This window comes from Mobula birostris, chromosome 7 (assembly GCF_030028105.1).
Source record: "Mobula birostris isolate sMobBir1 chromosome 7, sMobBir1.hap1, whole genome shotgun sequence".
In the NCBI taxonomy this organism is placed as follows: domain Eukaryota; kingdom Metazoa; phylum Chordata; class Chondrichthyes; order Myliobatiformes; family Myliobatidae; genus Mobula; species Mobula birostris.
Window position 1 is genome coordinate 150,175,214 of NC_092376.1, and position 6,385 is coordinate 150,181,598.

The 6,385-nt window shown below is 40.8% G+C and overlaps 1 non-coding gene across 1 annotated transcript; it reads left to right on the forward strand.

Moving 5' to 3' along the window:
- Positions 1 to 4,219: 4,219 nt before the first annotated feature.
- Positions 4,220 to 4,292, forward strand: trnak-uuu (transfer RNA lysine (anticodon UUU)). The gene has a single exon. It is a non-coding gene; the product is annotated as a tRNA-Lys (tRNA).
- Positions 4,293 to 6,385: the final 2,093 nt, after the last annotated feature.

The window sequence follows — 6,385 nt, forward strand, 5'->3', positions numbered from 1 at the left end:
TTGTTTTCATGGGCTTTAGAACCTGAGGCTTCCATTAATCTTTTGATTCCAAGTCTTTGGTTATTTTAAATGTTGGTCTAATAGGAAACTTTTAGATAATAATGTGAAGTTCAATAATCAAGGACACTAATGAATTTTACTTGTGTTAGAGCTCACCATCCTAGGATGCAAAATTAAGAATTTGATGCTTGGCAATATTTATTCCTCCAAAGGTGTTTGTACACTGACTTTCTGATCTGGATGATCTGAATGGCATACAGTCTCAACATCCGAATACGCTTGTATTTGCTGCTGTTGCATGATGAAAAATTTGGAAGTAGCATTCAGAAGAGAAATAAGTTATTTTTAAGTTCAATTAGGGAAACTGACCATAAGATCATACGATATAGGAGCAGAAATAGGCACTTGATGAGTCTGTTCCACCATTTCATCAAGGCTAATGCAACTTTTCCCTCAGCCTCAATTTCCTGTCTGCTCCCTGTACCCCTTCAAACCCTGAAGAAGAAGAAAGCCCTTAACTCAGAGTGGAGTCCATCATAACAGCGTTTTTTAGCAGGCTTTCTTATTTTTACGAGACCGAGTTACTAGCTCGACACTCAACCCAGCATGGATGGAAAGCGTGCAAGGGAGCTGGCTGGATTTGAACTCGGGAGCCTTTGCTCTGAAGTCCGGCGCTGATGCCACTATGCCACCAGCTGGCCCTTTTAACCCTGACCAATCAAGAATCTATCAACTTCCGCCTTAAATATACAAACCCCATTTCCGGAAAAGTTGGGATATTTTCCAAAATGCAATAAAAACAAAAACCTGTGATATGTTAATTCACGTGAACCTTTATTTAACTGACAAAAGTACAAAGAGAAGATTTTCAATGGTTTTACTGATAACTTAATTGTATTTTGTAAACATACACAAATTTAGAATTTGATGGCTGCAACACACTCAACAAAAGTTGGGACAGAGTTAAAATAAGATTGAAAAGTGCACAGATTATTCAAGTAACACCGGTTCGGAAGACTCCACATTAAACAGGCTAATTGGTAGCAGGTGAGGTATCATGACTGGGTATAAAAGTAGTGTCCATCAAAGGCTCAGTCTTTGCAAGCAAGGATGGGTCGTGGCTCACCCCTTTGCGCCAAAATTCGTGAGAGCATTGGTAGTTCAAAAGGAACATTTCTCAATGCAAGATTGCAGAGAATTGGAAAACCATTGTCACTCAACACAGTCTGTCGCTGCATCGAGAAATGCAACTTGAAACTGTATTACGCAAGGAGGAAGCCTTACATCAACTCTATGCAGAAATGCCGGCGAGTTCTCTGGGCCCGAGCTCATCTCAAATGGACCGAAAGACTGTGGAATTGTGTGCTGTGGTCAGATGAGTCCACATTTCAGCTAGTTTTCGGAAAAAACGGGCGTCGAGTTCTCTGTGCCAAAGATGAAAACGACCATCCAGATTGTTATCAGCGAAAGGTGCAAAAGCCAGCATCTGTGATGGTATGGGGGTGCATCAGTTCCCCTTGGCATGGGTGAGTTGCATGTATGTGGGTACCATTGACTCTGAGGCGTATATTAGGATTTTAGAGAGACATATGTTGCCATCAAGGCGCATCATGAAGAGGAGAATCAGACAACGGAGACCACGGACTGTTGAGCAGCTGAAGTCTTATATCAAGCAAGAATGGACAAAATTTCCAAATGCAGATCTACTGCAATTAGTATCCTCAGTTCCAAAACGATTAAAAAGTGTTATTAAAAGGAAAGGTGATGTAACACAATGGTAAACATGCCTCTGTCCCAACTTTTGTTGAGTGTGTTGCAGCCATCAAATTCTAAATTCTTGTATGTTTACAAAATACAATTAAGTTGGTCAGTAAAACTATTGAAAAGCATTTCTTTGTACTTTTGTCAGTTAAATAAAAGTTCACGTGAATTAACATATCACAGATTTTTGTTTTTATTGCATTTTGGAAAATATCCCAACTTTTCTGGAAATGGGCTTTGTACATAAAGACTTAGCCTCCACAGCTGTGGCAAAACTCTTTATGTGACAAGCCATTCAATTCTGGAATCATTTTTGTGAACCTCCTTTGAACCCTCTACAATTCCAGCACATCCTTTCTAAGATAAGGGGCCCAAAATTGCTCACAGTACTCCAAGCAAGGCCTCACCAGTGTTTTATGAAGTCTCAATGTTACATCCTTGCTGTTATATTCTAGTCCTCTTGAAATGAATGCTAACATTTCATTTGCCTTCCTCAACACAGACTCACCCAGCAATTTAGGGGATCCTGCACAAGGACTCCCAAGTCTCTTTACATCTCAGTTTTTTGTATTTTTTCTCCATTTAGAAAATAGTCAACACTTCCATTTCTTCTACCAAAATGCATGACCATACGCTTCCCAACACTGTATTCCATCTGCCATTCTCCTAATCTGTCTAAGTCCTTCTGTAGCCTCTTTACTTCCTCAAAACTACCTGCCCCTCCACCTATCTTCATGTCGTCTGCAAACTTTGCAACAAAGAAATCAATTTCATCATCCAAATCATTGACACATCACGTAAAAAGAATTGGTCCCAGCACAGACCCCTGCAGAACACTGCTAGTCACCAGCAGGAGCCAGAAACAGCTCCCTTTATTCCCACTCTTTGCCTCCTGCTAATCACCCACTGCTTTATTCAGGCTAGAATCTTTCCTGTAATACCATGGGATCGTAGTTTGTTAAGCGGCCTCATGGGTAGCGCCTTGTCAAAAGCCTTTTGAAAATCAAAGTACACGACATCAACCAATTCTCCTTTGTCTAACTTGCCTGTTATTTCTTCAAAGAATTCCAACAAATGTCAAGCAAGATTTTCCCTTGAGGAAACCCTGCTGACTAGGTCTATTTTATCATGTGCTTCCAAGTACCCTGAGACCCCATCCTTAATAATTGACTCCAACATCTTTCCAACCACTGAGGTCAGATTAACAGGCCTATAGTTTCCTTTCTTCTGCCTCTCTTCCTCCTTGAAGAATGGAGTGACATTTGCAAATTTCCATTCTTCCAGAACCATGCCAGAATTCAGTGATTCTTGAAAGATCATTCAGGTGTACACTATGTAGACCAGGTGACTTACCTACCTTCAGACCTTTCAGTTTTTTAAGAACCTCTCTAGTTATGGTAACTTCACACACTTCACGCCCCCGACACCTGGAACTTCCACCATACTGCTCATGTCTTTCACAGTGAAGACTGATGCAAAATACTTATTCAGTTTGTCCACTATTTCATTGACCCCCATCACTAACTCTTCAGCATTGTTTTTCCGTGGTCCGATATCCATTCTCACGTCTCCTTTACACTTTATGTATCTGAAGAAACTTTTGGTATCCTCTTGAATGTTATTGGTTAGCTTACTTTCATACTCCATCTTTATATTAATGATTTTTTAGTTGCCTTCTGTTGGTTTTTAAAAGCATCTCAATCCTCTAAATTCCCAATAATTTTTGCTCTGTTATATGCCCTCTCTTTGGCTTTTATGTTGGCTTTGACTTCTCTTGTTAGCCACAGTTGTGTCATCCTGCCTTTAGAATAATTCTTCCTCTTTGTGATGTAGATATCCTGTGCCTTCCAAATTGCTTCCAGAAATTCCTGTCATTGCTGCGTTGGCATCATCCCTGCCGGTGTTCTTTTCCAGTCAATTCTGGCCAACTCCTCTCTCATGCCTCTGCAATTCCCTTTACTCCACTGTAATACTGATACATCTGACTTTAGCTTCTCCTTCCCAAATTTCAGGGTGTATTTGATCACCTTATGATCACATGCCCCTAAGGGTTCTTTTACCTAATGCTCTCTAATCAATTCTGTTTCATTGTACAGCACCTAATCCAGAACAGTTGATTCTCAAATGGGCTCAACCACAAGCTGCTCTAAAAAAGCCATCTTGTAGGCACACTAGAAATTTCCCTTCCTGTAATCCAGCACCAACCTGATTTTCCCAATCTACCTGCATACTGAAGTCTTCCATGACTATTGTAACATTGCCCTTTTGGCCAGCGTTTTCTATTTCCTGTTGTAATTTCTAGGCCACAGACTACTGTTTGGGGTCTGCATACAATTGACATCAGTCTTTTTACCCCTGCAGTTCCTTAGCTCAATGCACAATGATTCAACACCTTCTGACCCTATGTCTTACTAATGATTTTATTTTATTTTTTACCAACAGAGCAATACAGAGCAGAGCCCGGATAGCTCAGTTGGTAGAGCATCAGACTTTTAATCTGAGGGTCCAGGGTTCAAGTCCCTGTTCGGGCGCTGACTTTATTAACTGCGTTCCATTGGCTTTGTATCTGTACTCGGCACAATGACAATAAAGTTGAATCTAATCCAATATCCCCCACCCCTGCCTTCCTGCTTATTCTTTCCTTACAATTTGTATCCTTGGACATTAAGCTCCCAGCTATCATCTTTCAGCCATAGTTCAGTGATGTCTACAACATCATACCTGCCAATCTGCAATGGTGCTGCAAGTTCACATATCTTGTTATGTATACTGCATGCATTCAGATACAAAACCTTCAGTCATGTATTCACCTCTTTCAATTTTGTCCACCTTTTACATTGCAACTCATCCTGCTGATTTCAGTTTTGCCCTATCAACAGCCCCTCCTCACTACACATTGCCACTGTTTGTAAAGCAGCTACCTCATCTTCAGCTATCCGCCTTTCCTACGATAGTTCTTGTTTGTATGTAAATATAGACAACTCAGGACACTAGTTGCACCATGCTCAACCTCTTGATTCCTAACTGTGGGGTCTTATCAGCATCTTCCTCCACAACCTCTCAACTAACCATACTGGAACTTTAGTTTCCATCTCCCTGCAACTCTAGTTAAAACCTCACAATGCAGCATTAACAAACCTTCCCGCTAGGATATTAGTCCCTCTCCAGTCTGGTGCAACCAATCTCTTCTGTACAGGTCCCACCTTCCCTGGAAGAGAGCCCAATGATCCAAAAATCTTAAGCCCTTCCTCCTTCACCAGCTCCTTAGCCACATATTAAACTGTATCATCTTCCTCATTCTGGCTCACTAGCACATTGCATGGGTAGCTGTCACCCAGTTTCATGTGCCCTGCACCTTGGGTTTAACTACCTCTCTATATGTCCTAACCATCACCTCTTCAGCCTCCTGAATGACATTGTAAACTATGTTAGGCCAATTGATAATTTTAAATTAGAAAGTGGTACACTTTCTTAACCAAAGATCTTTTATTCTTGTGTGGAATACGAAAATTGTTAGGAAAACAGATAGTTAGTTCAAGGTTTAGGTATTCCATTGTTTTCCTGATTAGGGTTTTAGTTAAGCTTTGATAAAATAATTTACTGTGGTTGTTCAAGCTGCCTTCTTGAAGTGGTGTTGCCCTTGCGGTAAAGTAAGAAAGCTCTTATGTTTTGACCCAGTGATGAATTCACTCTGGTGTGTGAAATGGAGAGAAAAGGAGAACTGATGGCATTCCTATGCACCAGGCATCTGTGTGGGGGATATCTTGAAAGCTGCTGGCAATTGAAGACTTGTTGTCAAGTTGTAGTGCATTTTATGTATATTAACCTCAAGACATTGATGATAGGAAATAAAAGCTTAGCGTAATGAATGAATTCATCAGGAAATCTGATTACACTGAGCATCTTATTTTAACTGTGCCTGTCTAAGTAAATGGAGAGTACCCAGATTTCTTGACGTGGCTTTTAAGTGGTGGAAAACATGGGCGAAATCAGTTGCAACAAATGCTCAGCTTCTGCTCTACTTAATAATGTTAAAAATTTGCTTTATTTGTCACACATACATCAACACATACAGGGAAATGTTCACTTGGGTTGAGACAAATCAGCAAGGATTGTGCTGGGCAATGAGGAAGTGCTGCCACACTTTCGGTGCCAACATTGCATTCCTACAATTCACTAACACGAATCACGCATCTTTGGAACATGGGAGGACACCAGGACGCTCACGGGAAACCCACACAGTCACAAGGCAAATGTGCAAACTCTTTACAGGCAGCAGTGGGAATCAGTCCCCAATCAGTGACCACTGGCTGGATTTGTAAAGCAGTGCACTAACCATTACACACTGTGCCACCGCAGTGACCCTTGGGATGTTCATGGCGAGAGATTTGGTGTTGATAGTGTACTTGAATGTCAGGAATGGATAGCTACTCTTATTAGACCACGTGTTAATGTTCACGTCTTGCTGCATTTGGACTAATTCATTAGCTGAGTTCAATTAAGTAGTTGGCTGAGTAAAGCATTCCTCTGAAAAACACTTACACTGATGTCCTAGATCTGAAATGATTAGTGTCCAAGAACCAAAACCAATGCAGAGATTTTCCTTGATTTCAATTCAACTTTA